This window comes from Rhipicephalus microplus, unplaced genomic scaffold (assembly GCF_043290135.1).
Source record: "Rhipicephalus microplus isolate Deutch F79 unplaced genomic scaffold, USDA_Rmic scaffold_381, whole genome shotgun sequence".
Taxonomy (NCBI): Eukaryota; Metazoa; Arthropoda; class Arachnida; order Ixodida; family Ixodidae; genus Rhipicephalus; species Rhipicephalus microplus.
The window spans coordinates 90,001-108,831 of NW_027464945.1; the positions used below are offsets into that span (position 1 = coordinate 90,001).

Sequence of the window (18,831 nt, forward strand, 5' to 3'; positions counted from 1 at the left end):
TCCACGGTTTGCCACCGCACACCAAAATGCCGATCCGGCTGCCTACTTTAGCCAACAGGTGGAGCCAGGCGCGCCGTACTTGCGCGGCACTTCCCACGTCCACCGAAGTCGGTGCCAAGGACCACTTTCGGCGCCGGAGCCGCGTACGAGCCTACTCGAGGCGGAAGAACGAAGCCAGCAAGGGCCTGGCCGCAAGTGCGTTCAATTGTCGGGACGTCCAAGTCCCTCGTTCTTCCGTGCTTCCTCTTTCGGCAAGTCGTTGCGGCACCTTCCCAAAGCGCGCAGACCCGCTAATCGCGACGAGCGCGACGTGGCCGTGCCGCCTTTCCCTCGGCAGCAAGCAAAACGCCTGGCAACGTCGACGCTCCCCTAACCGCGATCTCGCACCGTGTTTCGTGTGGCGAATTCAAAAGCCGGCCGGCGCTGCTGCAACCATTACGGTCGGTACGCATACGCCGCGGAGGGCGGGACGGTCATCGGAGCGTGCGGTTCCTCCATCGAGTACTGCGCACCTCGGCCGTCGCATCGCCGTGCCATGACCGGCCGCGCGTCAACGCGAACCGGTGCCAGCGAGATCCCTCGCCTGCAAGAACCGACCGGCAGCCTCCGTCACCCGAGGACGCGGAGGCGCTTGCCGCGGACGGCGGGACGGTATGCACTGGTGCACAGCGGACCCGTCACATCGCCAGTTCCTTGACCGACCGCCGACGCTTGTGCCGTTCCTCTCGTACTTGGCAGTCGCCGCGCGATTGTCGGGTCTCGTTCTTGCACGCTCGAACGGTCGGGAGGGCACTCGGCTGGCGTTTCGGGAACGCGCAGCCTCGCCTTCTACCGACGTAACCACGACTCGCCGTTCGCGCTCCGCCGCTCCTGTTTACAGTACTAGGCGGTCCCGCAGCGGTCGGGTCGCGCATTTCGAGCGCTTCGAGCCACGGTGCAGTGGCGGGTCGAAAGCCGACCTATGAGTGCGTTGCGCCGTTTGTACCCGCGTCCGCCACCTGGCCGACCGTCCAAGGTCGCGGTGTTGGCGTCCGCTGGGCGCAACAATTTGTCACGGGGTGCCGCTCCACATTCAGGCAGCCCCGTGGGGAAAAGCCGACCCCGCGTCCAAACGGGGTCAGCGGCAGAAAGTGTCGGGCGCAGACGCAGCTGAGGCGCTCACCCTTCACAATCCGTTAATGATCCTTCCGCAGGTTCACCTACGGAAACCTTGTTACGACTTTTACTTCCTCTAAATGATCAAGTTTGGTCATCTTTCCAACAGACCGGCGCAACCGAAAGGCCGCGCCGGACATCGGTCCGAAGACCTCACTAAATCATTCAATCGGTAGTAGCGACGGGCGGTGTGTACAAAGGGCAGGGACGTAATCAACGCGAGCTTATGACTCGCGCTTACTGGGAATTCCTCGTTCAAGGGGAACAATTGCAAGCCCCTATCCCAATCACGAAAGAAGTTCCACGGGTTACCCAGTCTTTTCAGACAGGGATAAAGACACGCTGCTTCCTTCAGTGTAGCGCGCGTGCGGCCCCGGACATCTAAGGGCATCACAGACCTGTTATTGCTCTGTTTCGTGCGGCTAGGAGCCGCTTGTCCCTCTAAGAAGGTTGTAAGGTGCTGGGAACCCCGCACCTATTTAATAGGCTAGAGTCTCGTTCGTTATCGGAATTAACCAGACAAATCGCTCCACCAACTAAGAACGGCCATGCACCACCATCCACCGAATCAAGAAAGAGCTCTCAATCTGTCAATCCTCCCAGTGTCCGGGCCGGGTAAGTTTTCCCGTGTTGAGTCAAATTAAGCCGCAGGCTCCACTCCTGGTGGTGCCCTTCCGTCAATTCCTTTAAGTTTCAGCTTTGCAACCATACTTCCCCCGGAACCCAAATACTTTGGTTTCCCGGAAGCTGCCCGCCGAGTCATTTGAGTAACTCAGGCGGATCGCTGGTTGGCATCGTTTATGGTCAGAACTAGGGCGGTATCTGATCGCCTTCGAACCTCTGACTTTCGTTCTTGATCAATGAAAACATTCTTGGCAAATGCTTTCGCAGTAGTTCGTCTTGCGACGGTCCAAGAATTTCACCTCTAGCGCCGCAATACGAATGCCCCCGTCCGTCCCTCTTAATCATTACCTCGTATTCCAAAAACCAACAGAACAGAAACGAGGTCTTGTTCTATTATTCCATGCAAGTTTATTCAGGCGACTCGCCTGCGTTGAGCACTCTAATTTTTTCAAAGTAAAAGCACCGGCCATCTCGAGGCACACAATGAAGTGCACCAAGAAAGAACCGGCATGATGTTCAGTCCGAGCCGTCGCATCGGGTAGATGCACTACTCGTCTGGAACTGAGATCCAACTACGAGCTTTTTAACCGCAGCAGCTTTAGTATACGCTATTGGAGCTGGAATTACCGCGGCTGCTGGCACCAGACTTGCCCTCCAATTGATCCTCGTTAAAGGATTTAGAGTGTACTCATTTCAATTACGGGGCCTCAAAAGAGTCCCGTATTGTTATTTTTCGTCACTACCTCCCCGTGCCGGGAGTGGGTAATTTGCGCGCCTGCTGCCTTCCTTGGATGTGGTAGCCGTTTCTCAGGCTCCCTCTCCGGAATCGAACCCTGATTCTCCGTTACCCGTAACAACCATGGTAAGCAAGTAACCTACCATCGAAAGTTGATAAGGCAGACACTTGAAAGAAACGTCGCCGGCTCGTGGCCATGCGATCAGCACAAAGTTATCCAGAGTCACCACACAATACGGGCCGAAACCCGATCGATCTTGGTCTAATAAAAGCACCCGTTACCCAAAGGGCTCCAGGCTCACTGCATGTATTAGCTCTAGAATTGCCACAGTTATCCAAGTAGGAAGAAACGATCTAAGGAACCATAACTGATTTAATGAGCCATTCGCGGTTTCGCCTTATTTCGGCATGTACTTAGACATGCATGGCTTAATCTTTGAGACAAGCATATGATTACTGGCAGGATCAACCAGGTAATCGTTCGACTGCGCGTCCGTCCTCGCCCTCGGCGGGCCGGACGCAGTCTGTGTGCGGCGGAGGCCACCTTCAGGCGCCCCAACACGCTTATTTTGCACTCCGAGATGACGGCGTTCGAGCTCGCTACGGCACAACCTTCCCGAAAGACGAGTGGGAGCCGTGCGGCAAGAAGCACGTTCATGCTCGCTCTTTTTCGTTGCATCGACTCGGTCGCGCCGTGCGGGTTGCCCAAGCCCGCTGCACTGTCGGTGGACCGGCCGGAACTAGCAACGGAGCCGAGACTGCAAAGCCGCCAGACGACGGGTCACGCCCGCGTCTTCGGCGCTTTCGCATCTGAATCGCCCGAGGACGACACGGAACACACCTCGATATCGTGGTAAAACGGCACCGTCCGACAACCAGCCCCTAACGCATCAAGCGGATGAGGCTGCAGACGACTGCCGTGGATTCCCCTGGAGCAGACCCGAGGACACGCTTGACGAGGCCGAAGCCCGCCGCATATCAGACACCCGGTCGCTTTCGCGTACGCCGCTCACGAGAACCCCCACATAATAGCAGCGATAAGTACCCAGACCTCCTTGGGCCCTAATACGAGCGTACTCGAGAAAATTTCACCGCGGGTGTGCCCCGAAACGTGTGGCATGTTGAGCGTGCCACAAGTCTACGTCGCTCTCAAACCCGCCGAGGTCGTAGAATTTGCGACCCTACTCACGAAATTCCCACCGAGGATACGGCCGCAAACGTACCGCACCTTGGGTAGGCCACGAGTTTGTGCAACACTACGCTGACGGCACAGCACCGAGGTCGTGCGCGCACGCACGGGAAAATTCCGCCGCGGTTTCTGCCGAAAACGTGAGGCACCACGACTCTCCGCAAGTTCGCGTCGACTGCGAAAGACCGAAGTCGTGAACGACGTGTCCGCTACTCGCCGCCGACACGCTGGACACCAAACGTACAACGACTCGACGGCGTCGTAGAGGCCCACGACGCGGTTTTCCTTAACGACGTCTCGGCGTGGCACCGACAGGTTAGAACGGCCGACCAACGTTCCCTGTCCGCCGTTCGGCTCAGTCGAAGGGCTCGGCGACTTCGGCAACGCTGCGAAGCCGCACGGTGACGCACGCCATGTCCCCATTTTTTTTTTTCTTTCTGCGTCTGCCGGGGTGCCCCTATAATAGCAGCGATAAGCACCCAGACCGCCGTGGGTCGCTCGCCCCGGCTGACGTGGTTTTTCGTACTCCTGCGGCGGTCGCCGTCAAGCACGTCCAAATACGCTACTTTCGTGGGCGCATTCACGCTCTTTCGCTTCGCCGGAGTGCCAGCACTCACTCTGCCAAAAACGGCGAACATCCGAGCGGCGGTTCCCACTTTTGCGTCGGCGTCGCAAACCCCGCCCCGGCAGACGAGGTTTGCCGTACTCGTGCGACGGTGGCCGGCGGGCACGTCGAAAGACGCCGATATCGTGCGCGAATTGGCGCACCTTGGCTTCACCGGAGTGCCGCCACTGACTCCTCCAAAAACGGCGAAGATCCGAGCGGCGCTTCCCACTTTCGCATCGGCGTCCCGAACTCCGCCCCGGCTGACGCGGTTTACCGTACTCGTGCGACGGTCGCCGGCGAGCACGTGGAAAGACGCCGATATCGTGCCCGAATCGGCTCCGTTCGGCTTCGCCGGAGTGCCAGCACTGGCTCGGCGAAAGACGACGAACATCCGAGCGACGGTTCTCACTATTGCGTACGCGTCGCAAACCCCGCCCCGGCAGACGCACTTTGCCGTACTCGTGCGACGGTCGCCGGCGAGCACGTAGAAAGACGCCGATATCGTGCCGGAATCGGCCCCGTTTGGCTTCGCCGGAGTGCCAGCACTCACTCGGCCACAAACGGCGAACATCCGAGCGGCGGTTCCCACTTAGCCGTCGGCGTCCCGAACTCCGCCCCGGCAGACGCGGTTGCCGAGCTCGTGCGACTAGCGACCGCGAAGCCGTCTCGCGACGCCGCTTTCGTGCGCGGCTCCCACTGCGACCTGGGTCACCCGAGGTCGACGAGCAAAAAAGAATGTCGAAAAAAATTTTTTTTTTTTTTGCGTCTGCCGGGGTGCCCCTATAATAGCAGCGATAAGCACCCAGACCGCCATGGGTCGCTCGCCCCGGCTGACGTGGTTTTTCGTTTTCCTGCGGTGGTCGTCGTCAAGCACGTCCAAACACGCCACTTTCGTGGGCGCATTCGCGCTCTTTCGCTTCGCCGGAGTGCCAGCACTCACTCTGCCAAAAACGGCGAACATCCGAGCGGCGGTTCCCACTTTTGCGTCGGCGTCGCAAACCCCGCCCCGGCAGACGAGGTTTGCCGTACTCGTGCGACGGTGGCCGGCGGGCACGTCGAAAGACGCCGATATCGTGCGCGAATTGGCGCACCTTGGCTTCACCGGAGTGCCGCCACTGACTCCTCCAAAAACGGCGAAGATCCGAGCGGCGCTTCCCACTTTCGCATCGGCGTCCCGAACTCCGCCCCGGCTGACGCGGTTTACCGTACTCGTGCGACGGTCGCCGGCGAGCACGTGGAAAGACGCCGATATCGTGCCCGAATCGGCTCCGTTCGGCTTCGCCGGATTGCCAGCACTGGCTCGGCGAAAGACGACGAACATCCGAGCGACGGTTCTCACTATTGCGTACGCGTCGCAAACCCCGCCCCGGCAGACGCACTTTGCCGTACTCGTGCGACGGTCGCCGGCGAGCACGTAGAAAGACGCCGATATCGTGCCGGAATCGGCCCCGTTTGGCTTCGCCGGAGTGCCAGCACTCACTCGGCCACAAACGGCGAACATCCGAGCGGCGGTTCCCACTTAGCCGTCGGCGTCCCGAACTCCGCCCCGGCAGACGCGGTTGCCGAGCTCGTGCGACTAGCGACCGCGAAGCCGTCTCGCGACGCCGCTTTCGTGCGCGGCTCCCACTGCGACCTGGGTCACCCGAGGTCGACGAGCAAAAAAGAATGTCGAAAAAAATTTTTTTTTTTTTTGCGTCTGCCGGGGTGCCCCTATAATAGCAGCGATAAGCACCCAGACCGCCATGGGTCGCTCGCCCCGGCTGACGTGGTTTTTCGTTTTCCTGCGGTGGTCGTCGTCAAGCACGTCCAAACACGCCACTTTCGTGGGCGCATTCGCGCTCTTTCGCTTCGCCGGAGTGCCAGCACTCACTCTGCCAAAAACGGCGAACATCCTAGTGGCGGTTCCCACTTTTGCGTCGGCGTCGCCAACCCCGCCCCGGCATACGCGGTTTGCCGTACTCGTGCGGCGGTGGCCGGCGGGCACGTCGAAAGACACCGATATCGTGCGCGAGTCGATGCTTCTTGGTCTCGCAGGAGGGCCGCCACTCACTCCTGCAAAAACGGCGAAGATCCGAGCGGCGCTTCCCACTTTTTCGTCGGCGTCGCAAACCTCGCCCCGGCAGACGCGCTTTGCCGTACTCGTGCGACGGTCGCCGGCGAGCACGTCGAAATACGCCGATATCGTGCCCGAATCGGCCCCGTTTCGCTTCGCCGGAGTGCCAGCACTCGCTCGGCCAAAGACGACGAACATCCGAGCGACGGTTCCCACTATTGCGTACGCGTCGCGAACCCCGCCCCGGCAGACGCGGTTTGCCGTACTCGTGCGGCGGTGGCCGGCGGGCACGTCGAAAGACGCCGATATCGTGCACGAATTGGCGCTCCTTGGCTTCACCGGAGTGCCAGCACTCACTCGGCCAAAAACGGCGAACATCCGAGCAGCGGTACCCACTTAGCCGTCGGCATCCCGAACTCCGCGCCGGCTGACGCGGTTGCCGAGCTCGTGCGACTAGCGACCGCGAACGCGTCTCGCGACGCCGCTTTCGTGCGCGGCTCCCATTGCGACCTGGGTTACCCGAGCTCGACCAGCAAAAAAGAAGGTCGAAAATTTTTTTTTTTTTTTCTGCGTCTGCCGGGGTGCCCCTATAATAGCAGCGATAAGCACCCAGACCGCCGTGTGTCGCTCGCCCCGGCTGACGTGGTTTTTCGTACTCCTGCAGCGGTCGCCGTCACGCACGTCCAAATACGCCACTTTCGTGGGCGCATTCGCGCTCTTTCGCGTCGCCGGAGTGCCAGCACTCACTCTGCCAAAAACGGCCAACATCCGAGCGGCGGTTCCCACTTTTGCGTCGGCGTCGTAAACCCCGCCCCGGCAGACGCGGTTTGCCCTACTCGTGCGACGGTCGCCGGCGAGCGCGTCGAAAGACGCCGATATCGTGCGCTAATTGGCGCTCCCTGGCTTCTCCGGAGTGCCGCCACTCACTCCTCCAAAAACGGCGAAGATCCGAGCGGCGTTCTCCACTTTCGCATCGGCGTCCCGAACTCCGCCCGGGCTGACGCGGTTTACCGTACTCGTGCGACGGTCGCCGGCGGGCACGTCGAAAGACGCCGATATCGTGCCGTAATCGGCCCCGTTTGGCTTCGCCCGTGTGCCAGCACTCACTCGGCCAAAAACGGCGAACATCCGAGCAGCGTTTCCCACTTTCGCATCGGCGTCCCGAAGCCCGCCCCGGCAGACGCGGTTTGCCCTACTCGAGCGACGGTCGCCGGCGATCACGTCGAAAGGCGCCGAATTCGTGCACGAATCGATGCTTCTTGGTCTCGCAGGAGGGCCGCCACTCACTCCTGCAAAAACGGCGAAGATCCGAGTTGCGCTTCCCACTTTTTCGTCGGCGTCCCGAACTACGCCCCGGCTGACGCGGTTTACCGTACTCGTGCGACGGTCGCCGGCGGGCACTTCAAAATACGCCGATTTCGTGGGCGCATTCACGCTGTTTCGCTTCCCCGGAGTGCCAACACTCACTCTGCCGAAAGCGGCGATCATCCGAGCGGCGGTTCCCACTTTTGCGTCGGCTTCGCAAACGGCGCCCCGGCAGACGCGCTCGTGCGACGTACTCGTGCGACGGTCGCCGGCGAGCACGTCGAAAGACGCCGATATCGTGCTCGAATCGACCCCGTTTCGCTTCGCCGGAGTGCTGCCAGTCACGGCGCAGAAAACGGCGAACAAGTGTTTTTTTTTTTTTTTTTCCTAGAATTTGTGTTATAGAAGGCACATTTGATATCGGACGATAATTTTCAACTTTATCACGCGCACCGATTTTCGTGTAGAGGTTTGCAAGTTTATGGGAATTTCTCCACTTGGAATAATGCGATTTAGTAGTACTACGAGAACTTCATGGATGTACTCAAGGGTACGGGGCAAGTCAGTTACGTCAACACCTGCAGATTTTTTACACTTCAAACTGAAAATTGTTGGTTGTGAGTCCTCGTGTGATATTAAAGGCCGATTCGCTAACACATAGAACAAAGAAAGAAAGGAAGAAAAAACGCCCGCGCTCGCTCAAGAAACCTGGGTTCGCAACAAGTGGCAACAACAAGCAACCGAGCGAGTGCGCCAAAACCCGTGGCGGCCGAACAAACGCGAAGTCCCAACCGCGTCAGCCGGGGCGGCACGGGACAGGAAAAATCACTTCAGCCGGGGCGGCGGGGCACCGAATAAACCTCGTCACCTCGTCGCAGGATAAAAGAGGAAACAAAAAGTCTAAACAGCGTCTGCTGGAGCGAATGCGTAATAAAACAACAACAACAACAAAAAAAAAAAACACCCGCGCTCAAGAAGTCTGCAATCACCACAAAAGGCGACTGTGACCGAGCAGCGTCAGCCGGGGCCGTGCGGAAACGGAAAAACCGCGACTACCGGGGCGTCGAGGCACCGAAAAATCCACTTCAGCCGCGGCGAAAAAAAAAAACAAAAAGAAAGACGGAGGGGGGGGGGGAACCACGTCTGCCGGGGCGAAGGAAAAAAAAAAAACGCGTCTGCCGGGGCGAGCCCGGGTGCGGCACCACCGGGAAAACTGTGGCAAACAGACATGGCGATCGAGTGAGTGGGCCGCCAGCCAGGCTCAGCCAAAAAGTGCAAAGTCCGAACTGCGTCAGCCGGGGCGGCAAAAACCACGTCAGCCGGGGCGGCGCAAAAAACCGCGTCTGCCGGGGCGGCACGAAACCGCGTCAGCCGGGGCGGCGCGAAAACTGCGTCAGCCGGGGCGAAAGAAAAAAAAAAAAAAAACGCGTCTGCCGGGGCGAGCCCGGGTGCGGCACCACCGGGAAAACTGTGGCAAACAGACATGGCGATCGAGTGAGTGGGCCGCCAGCCAGGCACAGCCGAAAAGTGCAAAGTCCGAACCGTGTCAGCCGGGGCGGCAAAAAACCGCGTCAGCCGGGGCGGCGCAAAAAACCGCGTCTGCCGGGGCGGCACGAAACCGCGTCTGCCGGGGCGGCGCGAAAACTGCGTCAGCCGGGGCGAGCCCGGGTGCGGCACCACCGGGAAAACTGTGGCAAACAGACATGGCGATCGAGTGAGTGGGCCGCCAGCCAGGCTCAGCCAAAAAGTGCCAAGTCCGAACTGCGTCAGCCGGGGCGGCAAAAAACCGCGTCAGCCGGGGCGGCGCAAAAAACCGCGTCTGCCGGGGCGGCGCGAAAACCGCGTCTGCCGGGGCGGCGCGAAAACTGCGTCAGCCGGGGCGAAAGAAAAAAAAAAACGCGTCTGCCGGGGCGAGCCCGGGTGCGGCACCACCGGGAAAACTGTGGCAAACAGACATGGCGATCGAGTGAGTGGGCCGCCAGCAAGGCTCAGCCAAAAAGTGCTAAGTCCGAACTGCGTCAGCTGGGGCGGCAAAAAACCGCGTCTGCCGGGGCGGCACGAAACCGCGTCAGCCGGGGCGGCGCGAAAACCGCGTCTGCCGGGGCGGCACGAAACCGCGTCAGCCGGGGCGGCGCGAAAACTGCGTCAGCCGGGGCGAGCCCGGGTGCGGCACCACCGGGAAAACTGTGGCAAACAGACATGGCGATCGAGTGAGTGGGCCGCCAGCCAGGCACAGCCGAAAAGTGCTAAGTCCGAACTGCGTCAGCCGGGGCGGCAAAAACCGCGTCAGCCGGGGCGGCGCGAAAACCGCGTCTGCCGGGGCGGCACGAAACCGCGTCAGCCGGGGCGGCGCGAAAACTGCGTCAGCCGGGGCGAGCCCGGGTGCGGCACCACCGGGAAAACTGTGGCTAACAGACATGGCGATCGAGTGAGTGGGCCACCAGCCAGGCTCAGCCAAAAAGTGCTAAGTCCGAACTGCGTCAGCCGGGGCGGCAAAAACCGCGTCAGCCGGGGCGGCGCAAAAAACCGCGTCTGCCGGGGCGGCACGAAACCGCGTCAGCCGGGGCGGCGCGAAAACTGCGTCAGCCGGGGCGAAAGAAAAAAAAAAAACGCGTCTGCCGGGGCGAGCCCGGGTGCGGCACCACCGGGAAAACTGTGGCAAACAGACATGGCGATCGAGTGAGTGGGCCGCCAGCCAGGCACAGCCGAAAAGTGCCAAGTCCGAACTGCGTCAGCCGGGGCGGCAAAAAACCGCGTCAGCCGGGGCGGCGCAAAAAACCGCGTCTGCCGGGGCGGCACGAAACCGCGTCAGCCGGGGCGGCGCGAAAACTGCGTCAGCCGGGGCGAGCCCGGGTGCGGCACCACCGGGAAAACTGTGGCAAACAGACATGGCGATCGAGTGAGTGGGCCGCCAGCCAGGCTCAGCCAAAAAGTGCCAAGTCCGAACTGCGTCAGCCGGGGCGGCGCAAAAAACCGCGTCTGCCGGGGCGGCGCGAAAACCGCGTCTGCCGGGGCGGCGCGAAAACTGCGTCAGCCGGGGCGAAAGAAAAAAAAAACGCGTCTGCCGGGGCGGCAAAAAACCGCGTCTGCCGGGGCGGCACGAAACCGCGTCAGCCGGGGCGGCGCGAAAACCGCGTCTGCCGGGGCGGCACGAAACCGCGTCAGCCGGGGCGAGCCCGGGTGCGGCACCACCGGGAAAACTGTGGCAAACAGACATGGCGATCGAGTGAGTGGGCCGCCAGCCAGGCACAGCCGAAAAGTGCTAAGTCCGAACTGCGTCAGCCGGGGCGGCAAAAACCGCGTCAGCCGGGGCGGCGCAAAAACCGCGTCTGCCGGGGCGAATGCAAAAAAAACAAAGAAAAAAGCCCGCGCTTAATCAAAAGAAAACAAAGAAAAAAGCTTGCGCTTAATCAAAAGAAAACAAACAAAAAAAGTTCGCGCTTAAGCCTGGCGGTGGAACCACCGGGGCAAACAGACCTGGCGATCGAGTGAGTGGGCCGCCAGCCGGGGTGAGCCAAAAAGTGCAAAAGTGCTCGCAGCTACTCGGGGAATCCCTGTTGGTTTCTTTTCCTCCGCTTAGTGATATGCTTAAATTCAGCGGGTTGTCTCGCCTGATCTGAGGTCGACAGCGGATACATTCGCTTCCATCAACTTCCTGCACGACCGCGTGCGCTCGCCCTACCAAGTGCGCCCGCAACCCTGTACAGGGCCACTTCTTCACAAGGCTGGCAATCGGCTTCCCCGCTGCACGCGTGCGGCGCACAACCGGTGTGACGTGGAAGTGACGGGACACGTTCGTAAACCCATCGCGAACCGAGTACGACGCCCTACCAAGTGCGCCCGCAACCCTGTACAGGGTCACATCTTCACAAGGCTGGCAAGCGGCATTCCGCTGCGCGCGTGCGTCGTCCGAGCAGTTGCGTGATAAACGACCGTGTCGAAAGCCCAAACACCGCCGAGGCCAGTCGCCGCCGCCGCAAGGGCAGCCACGCAGCCTGGCGAGAGGCATCGTCTCGTGTAGCGTCGCCCCCGCCCCAACTGGAGTGGCCCAGTTTTTTGAACGGGACGGGAACTGCGAAGCACTTAGACCGACGGCGGACTACGACGAGAACGCCTTAAGCTTCGCCAACGTTTCGCCAACTCGTGCGGGAGACTTTTTCCGCTTCGCGGCAAGTCGTCGCGCCGTGCTCTCCGCATCAACCGCGTACGCAGCGAACCGCAAACGTCGGGCGCAGCCTCCTCACCTCCCTGCGCTTTGCGCGCGAACGTTCCCTGTTCGCGCGGCAAAGCCTGGAGGAGGCACGGCCCCGCAGCGTGTTCGAGCGCCCGGTCTACGGGACACCCTGCTTACTTCGAGGGCAACAAGCGCAACGCAAGGCTGCGATCTCGCGCACTTTGCGCACGGCTGGAGAAGCTTTGCTGGCCGGCTTTCGCTCCTCGTGTTTACCGTGCGTTAAAGTTGCGCGTCCGTGGCTCTCGCAGCTCTTGCGCGCCCGGTCGCAGAGAGGAGTACGCAACCTCGACCGCACTTTCCCTGCAGGCTTCCTTCCGACTCGAAGTCCTGCGGCGGTCTCAACGAGGTGCCACATCCTCAATGCAGTCGGTCGCCCCCGTTTCGGTTGGGCTCTGGCACGACGGTCGCCACCGTCTCGCCCTTGAGTGGCCGCTGTTGGCGCTCGCTGTGAGGTGTTCAGCGTGCTGTCCGTGTTGCCGACGCGGTCAAAACGAGTCGACGGCTCACGTTCCCTTGTGCGCCGAAGGCTCTCTTGATATGTGATCCGACCCTCAGACAGACGAAGCCAAGGGAAGACCCAAGGCCGCAATGTGCGTTCAAAGAATCAGTGCTCAGTGTGTCCTGCAATTCACACCAAGTCTCGCAGCTGGCTGCGTTCTTCATCGACCCGAGAACCGAGTGATCCACCGCTTAGAGTCGTGAAAAAGTGTTTGTTCAATTCCGTACAGTCAAAACCAAACGTTTCTGGCACTCGGCCAAACAGTGGCCAAGAAGGGCGCTTTTCAGCGCACGCTTGGACTCCAAAACTCTGCCGCGCCTTTTTCGGCTGCCGCAAATCGAGCAAACGGTGTGTTTCGGACGGCGTTTCGCTTCCGCTACTTGCGAGTGCTTTCGTGGTCCACCCCTCTATAAATACTCGGGAGGCGTCGAAGCCGGTTCTCCAAGCCGGACCCGTAGGTATCGTTGTGTGCTCGCTCTCATTGGCCCGCCTAACCAGAAAATGCCTGCGGTACACCCATTTGGATAAGAGTGCACGCAGATGCGGGCCTCGACGGCTACACATTTCCTCGGGCGGCCGCCTCCCGGCCTCCGTGGAGCGCGGGATGCACGGTCCCATCGACAAGCCTCTCCCGTTTTTACCGTGGCGTCGCGGTTCACCACGGCGGGCGGGTCGGTCTCCTCCGCATAAAAAGGGGGACCCCCGCTTTTTGTTCCACGAAATCGCACAAGCTTTTTTCGCATCCACGGTTTGCCACCGCACACCAAAATGCCGATCCGGCTGCCTACTTTAGCCAACAGGTGGAGCCAGGCGCGCCGTACTTGCGCGGCACTTCCCACGTCCACCGAAGTCGGTGCCAAGGACCACTTTCGGCGCCGGAGCCGCGTACGAGCCTACTCGAGGCGGAAGAACGAAGCCAGCAAGGGCCTGGCCGCAAGTGCGTTCAATTGTCGGGACGTCCAAGTCCCTCGTTCTTCCGTGCTTCCTCTTTCGGCAAGTCGTTGCGGCACCTTCCCAAAGCGCGCAGACCCGCTAATCGCGACGAGCGCGACGTGGCCGTGCCGCCTTTCCCTCGGCAGCAAGCAAAACGCCTGGCAACGTCGACGCTCCCCTAACCGCGATCTCGCACCGTGTTTCGTGTGGCGAATTCAAAAGCCGGCCGGCGCTGCTGCAACCATTACGGTCGGTACGCATACGCCGCGGAGGGCGGGACGGTCATCGGAGCGTGCGGTTCCTCCATCGAGTACTGCGCACCTCGGCCGTCGCATCGCCGTGCCATGACCGGCCGCGCGTCAACGCGAACCGGTGCCAGCGAGATCCCTCGCCTGCAAGAACCGACCGGCAGCCTCCGTCACCCGAGGACGCGGAGGCGCTTGCCGCGGACGGCGGGACGGTATGCACTGGTGCACAGCGGACCCGTCACATCGCCAGTTCCTTGACCGACCGCCGACGCTTGTGCCGTTCCTCTCGTACTTGGCAGTCGCCGCGCGATTGTCGGGTCTCGTTCTTGCACGCTCGAACGGTCGGGAGGGCACTCGGCTGGCGTTTCGGGAACGCGCAGCCTCGCCTTCTACCGACGTAACCACGACTCGCCGTTCGCGCTCCGCCGCTCCTGTTTACAGTACTAGGCGGTCCCGCAGCGGTCGGGTCGCGCATTTCGAGCGCTTCGAGCCACGGTTCAGTGGCGGGTCGAAAGCCGACCTATGAGTGCGTTGCGCCGTTTGTACCCGCGTCCGCCACCTGGCCGACCGTCCAAGGTCGCGGTGTTGGCGTCCGCTGGGCGCAACAATTTGTCACGGGGTGCCGCTCCACATTCAGGCAGCCCCGTGGGGAAAAGCCGACCCCGCGTCCAAACGGGGTCAGCGGCAGAAAGTGTCGGGCGCAGACGCAGCTGAGGCGCTCACCCTTCACAATCCGTTAATGATCCTTCCGCAGGTTCACCTACGGAAACCTTGTTACGACTTTTACTTCCTCTAAATGATCAAGTTTGGTCATCTTTCCAACAGACCGGCGCAACCGAAAGGCCGCGCCGGACATCGGTCCGAAGACCTCACTAAATCATTCAATCGGTAGTAGCGACGGGCGGTGTGTACAAAGGGCAGGGACGTAATCAACGCGAGCTTATGACTCGCGCTTACTGGGAATTCCTCGTTCAAGGGGAACAATTGCAAGCCCCTATCCCAATCACGAAAGAAGTTCCACGGGTTACCCAGTCTTTTCAGACAGGGATAAAGACACGCTGCTTCCTTCAGTGTAGCGCGCGTGCGGCCCCGGACATCTAAGGGCATCACAGACCTGTTATTGCTCTGTTTCGTGCGGCTAGGAGCCGCTTGTCCCTCTAAGAAGGTTGTAAGGTGCTGGGAACCCCGCACCTATTTAATAGGCTAGAGTCTCGTTCGTTATCGGAATTAACCAGACAAATCGCTCCACCAACTAAGAACGGCCATGCACCACCATCCACCGAATCAAGAAAGAGCTCTCAATCTGTCAATCCTCCCAGTGTCCGGGCCGGGTAAGTTTTCCCGTGTTGAGTCAAATTAAGCCGCAGGCTCCACTCCTGGTGGTGCCCTTCCGTCAATTCCTTTAAGTTTCAGCTTTGCAACCATACTTCCCCCGGAACCCAAATACTTTGGTTTCCCGGAAGCTGCCCGCCGAGTCATTTGAGTAACTCAGGCGGATCGCTGGTTGGCATCGTTTATGGTCAGAACTAGGGCGGTATCTGATCGCCTTCGAACCTCTGACTTTCGTTCTTGATCAATGAAAACATTCTTGGCAAATGCTTTCGCAGTAGTTCGTCTTGCGACGGTCCAAGAATTTCACCTCTAGCGCCGCAATACGAATGCCCCCGTCCGTCCCTCTTAATCATTACCTCGTATTCCAAAAACCAACAGAACAGAAACGAGGTCTTGTTCTATTATTCCATGCAAGTTTATTCAGGCGACTCGCCTGCGTTGAGCACTCTAATTTTTTCAAAGTAAAAGCACCGGCCATCTCGAGGCACACAATGAAGTGCACCAAGAAAGAACCGGCATGATGTTCAGTCCGAGCCGTCGCATCGGGTAGATGCACTACTCGTCTGGAACTGAGATCCAACTACGAGCTTTTTAACCGCAGCAGCTTTAGTATACGCTATTGGAGCTGGAATTACCGCGGCTGCTGGCACCAGACTTGCCCTCCAATTGATCCTCGTTAAAGGATTTAGAGTGTACTCATTTCAATTACGGGGCCTCAAAAGAGTCCCGTATTGTTATTTTTCGTCACTACCTCCCCGTGCCGGGAGTGGGTAATTTGCGCGCCTGCTGCCTTCCTTGGATGTGGTAGCCGTTTCTCAGGCTCCCTCTCCGGAATCGAACCCTGATTCTCCGTTACCCGTAACAACCATGGTAAGCAAGTAACCTACCATCGAAAGTTGATAAGGCAGACACTTGAAAGAAACGTCGCCGGCTCGTGGCCATGCGATCAGCACAAAGTTATCCAGAGTCACCACACAATACGGGCCGAAACCCGATCGATCTTGGTCTAATAAAAGCACCCGTTACCCAAAGGGCTCCAGGCTCACTGCATGTATTAGCTCTAGAATTGCCACAGTTATCCAAGTAGGAAGAAACGATCTAAGGAACCATAACTGATTTAATGAGCCATTCGCGGTTTCGCCTTATTTCGGCATGTACTTAGACATGCATGGCTTAATCTTTGAGACAAGCATATGATTACTGGCAGGATCAACCAGGTAATCGTTCGACTGCGCGTCCGTCCTCGCCCTCGGCGGGCCGGACGCAGTCTGTGTGCGGCGGAGGCCACCTTCAGGCGCCCCAACACGCTTATTTTGCACTCCGAGATGACGGCGTTCGAGCTCGCTACGGCACAACCTTCCCGAAAGACGAGTGGGAGCCGTGCGGCAAGAAGCACGTTCATGCTCGCTCTTTTTCGTTGCATCGACTCGGTCGCGCCGTGCGGGTTGCCCAAGCCCGCTGCACTGTCGGTGGACCGGCCGGAACTAGCAACGGAGCCGAGACTGCAAAGCCGCCAGACGACGGGTCACGCCCGCGTCTTCGGCGCTTTCGCATCTGAATCGCCCGAGGACGACACGGAACACACCTCGATATCGTGGTAAAACGGCACCGTCCGACAACCAGCCCCTAACGCATCAAGCGGATGAGGCTGCAGACGACTGCCGTGGATTCCCCTGGAGCAGACCCGAGGACACGCTTGACGAGGCCGAAGCCCGCCGCATATCAGACACCCGGTCGCTTTCGCGTACGCCGCTCACGAGAACCCCCACATAATAGCAGCGATAAGTACCCAGACCTCCTTGGGCCCTAATACGAGCGTACTCGAGAAAATTTCACCGCGGGTGTGCCCCGAAACGTGTGGCATGTTGAGCGTGCCACAAGTCTACGTCGCTCTCAAACCCGCCGAGGTCGTAGAATTTGCGACCCTACTCACGAAATTCCCACCGAGGATACGGCCGCAAACGTACCGCACCTTGGGTAGGCCACGAGTTTGTGCAACACTACGCTGACGGCACAGCACCGAGGTCGTGCGCGCACGCACGGGAAAATTCCGCCGCGGTTTCTGCCGAAAACGTGAGGCACCACGACTCTCCGCAAGTTCGCGTCGACTGCGAAAGACCGAAGTCGTGAACGACGTGTCCGCTACTCGCCGCCGACACGCTGGACACCAAACGTACAACGACTCGACGGCGTCGTAGAGGCCCACGACGCGGTTTTCCTTAACGACGTCTCGGCGTGGCACCGACAGGTTAGAACGGCCGACCAACGTTCCCTGTCCGCCGTTCGGCTCAGTCGAAGGGCTCGGCGACTTCGGCAACGCTGCGAAGCCGCACGGTGACGCACGCCATGTCCCCATTTTTTTTTTTCTTTCTGCGTCTGCCGGGGTGCCCCTATAATAGCAGCGATAAGCACCCAGACCGCCGTGGGTCGCTCGCCCCGGCTGACGTGGTTTTTCGTACTCCTGCGGCGGTCGCCGTCAAGCACGTCCAAATACGCTACTTTCGTGGGCGCATTCACGCTCTTTCGCTTCGCCGGAGTGCCAGCACTCACTCTGCCAAAAACGGCGAACATCCGAGCGGCGGTTCCCACTTTTGCGTCGGCGTCGCAAACCCCGCCCCGGCAGACGAGGTTTGCCGTACTCGTGCGACGGTGGCCGGCGGGCACGTCGAAAGACGCCGATATCGTGCGCGAATTGGCGCACCTTGGCTTCACCGGAGTGCCGCCACTGACTCCTCCAAAAACGGCGAAGATCCGAGCGGCGCTTCCCACTTTCGCATCGGCGTCCCGAACTCCGCCCCGGCTGACGCGGTTTACCGTACTCGTGCGACGGTCGCCGGCGAGCACGTGGAAAGACGCCGATATCGTGCCCGAATCGGCTCCGTTCGGCTTCGCCGGAGTGCCAGCACTGGCTCGGCGAAAGACGACGAACATCCGAGCGACGGTTCTCACTATTGCGTACGCGTCGCAAACCCCGCCCCGGCAGACGCACTTTGCCGTACTCGTGCGACGGTCGCCGGCGAGCACGTAGAAAGACGCCGATATCGTGCCGGAATCGGCCCCGTTTGGCTTCGCCGGAGTGCCAGCACTCACTCGGCCACAAACGGCGAACATCCGAGCGGCGGTTCCCACTTAGCCGTCGGCGTCCCGAACTCCGCCCCGGCAGACGCGGTTGCCGAGCTCGTGCGACTAGCGACCGCGAAGCCGTCTCGCGACGCCGCTTTCGTGCGCGGCTCCCACTGCGACCTGGGTCACCCGAGGTCGACGAGCAAAAAAGAATGTCGAAAAAAATTTTTTTTTTTTTTGCGTCTGCCGGGGTGCCCCTATAATAGCAGCGATAAGCACCCAGACCGCCATGGGTCGCTCGCCCCGGCTGACGTGGTTTTTCGTTTTCCTGCGGTGGTCGTCGTCAAGCACGTCCAAACACGCCACTTTCGTGGGCGCATTCGCGCTCTTTCGCTTCGCCGGAGTGCCAGCACTCACTCTGCCAAAAACGGCGAACATCCGAGCGGCGGTTCCCACTTTTGCGTCGGCGTCGCAAACCCCGCCCCGGCAGACGAGGTTTGCCGTACTCGTGCGACGGTGGCCGGCGGGCACGTCGAAAGACGCCGATATCGTGCGCGAATTGGCGCACCTTGGCTTCACCGGAGTGCCGCCACTGACTCCTCCAAAAACGGCGAAGATCCGAGCGGCGCTTCCCACTTTCGCATCGGCGTCCCGAACTCCGCCCCGGCTGACGCGGTTTACCGTACTCGTGCGACGGTCGCCGGCGAGCACGTGGAAAGACGCCGATATCGTGCCCGAATCGGCTCCGTTCGGCTTCGCCGGATTGCCAGCACTGGCTCGGCGAAAGACGACGAACATCCGAGCGACGGTTCTCACTATTGCGTACGCGTCGCAAACCCCGCCCCGGCAGACG

General features: G+C 60.3%; 3 non-coding genes across 3 annotated transcripts; all 3 read right to left on the reverse strand.

Moving 5' to 3' along the window:
- Positions 1-1,176: 1,176 nt before the first annotated feature.
- On the reverse strand, positions 1,177-2,991 carry LOC142794157 (small subunit ribosomal RNA). The gene has a single exon (XR_012892115.1). It is a non-coding gene; the product is annotated as a small subunit ribosomal RNA (ribosomal RNA).
- Positions 2,992-12,448: 9,457 nt separating this feature from the next.
- LOC142794166 (5.8S ribosomal RNA) lies at positions 12,449-12,601 on the reverse strand. The gene has a single exon (XR_012892122.1). It is a non-coding gene; the product is annotated as a 5.8S ribosomal RNA (ribosomal RNA).
- A 1,719-nt stretch (positions 12,602-14,320) lies between these two features.
- Positions 14,321-16,135, reverse strand: LOC142794158 (small subunit ribosomal RNA). Its single transcript, XR_012892116.1, has one exon. It is a non-coding gene; the product is annotated as a small subunit ribosomal RNA (ribosomal RNA).
- Positions 16,136-18,831: the final 2,696 nt, after the last annotated feature.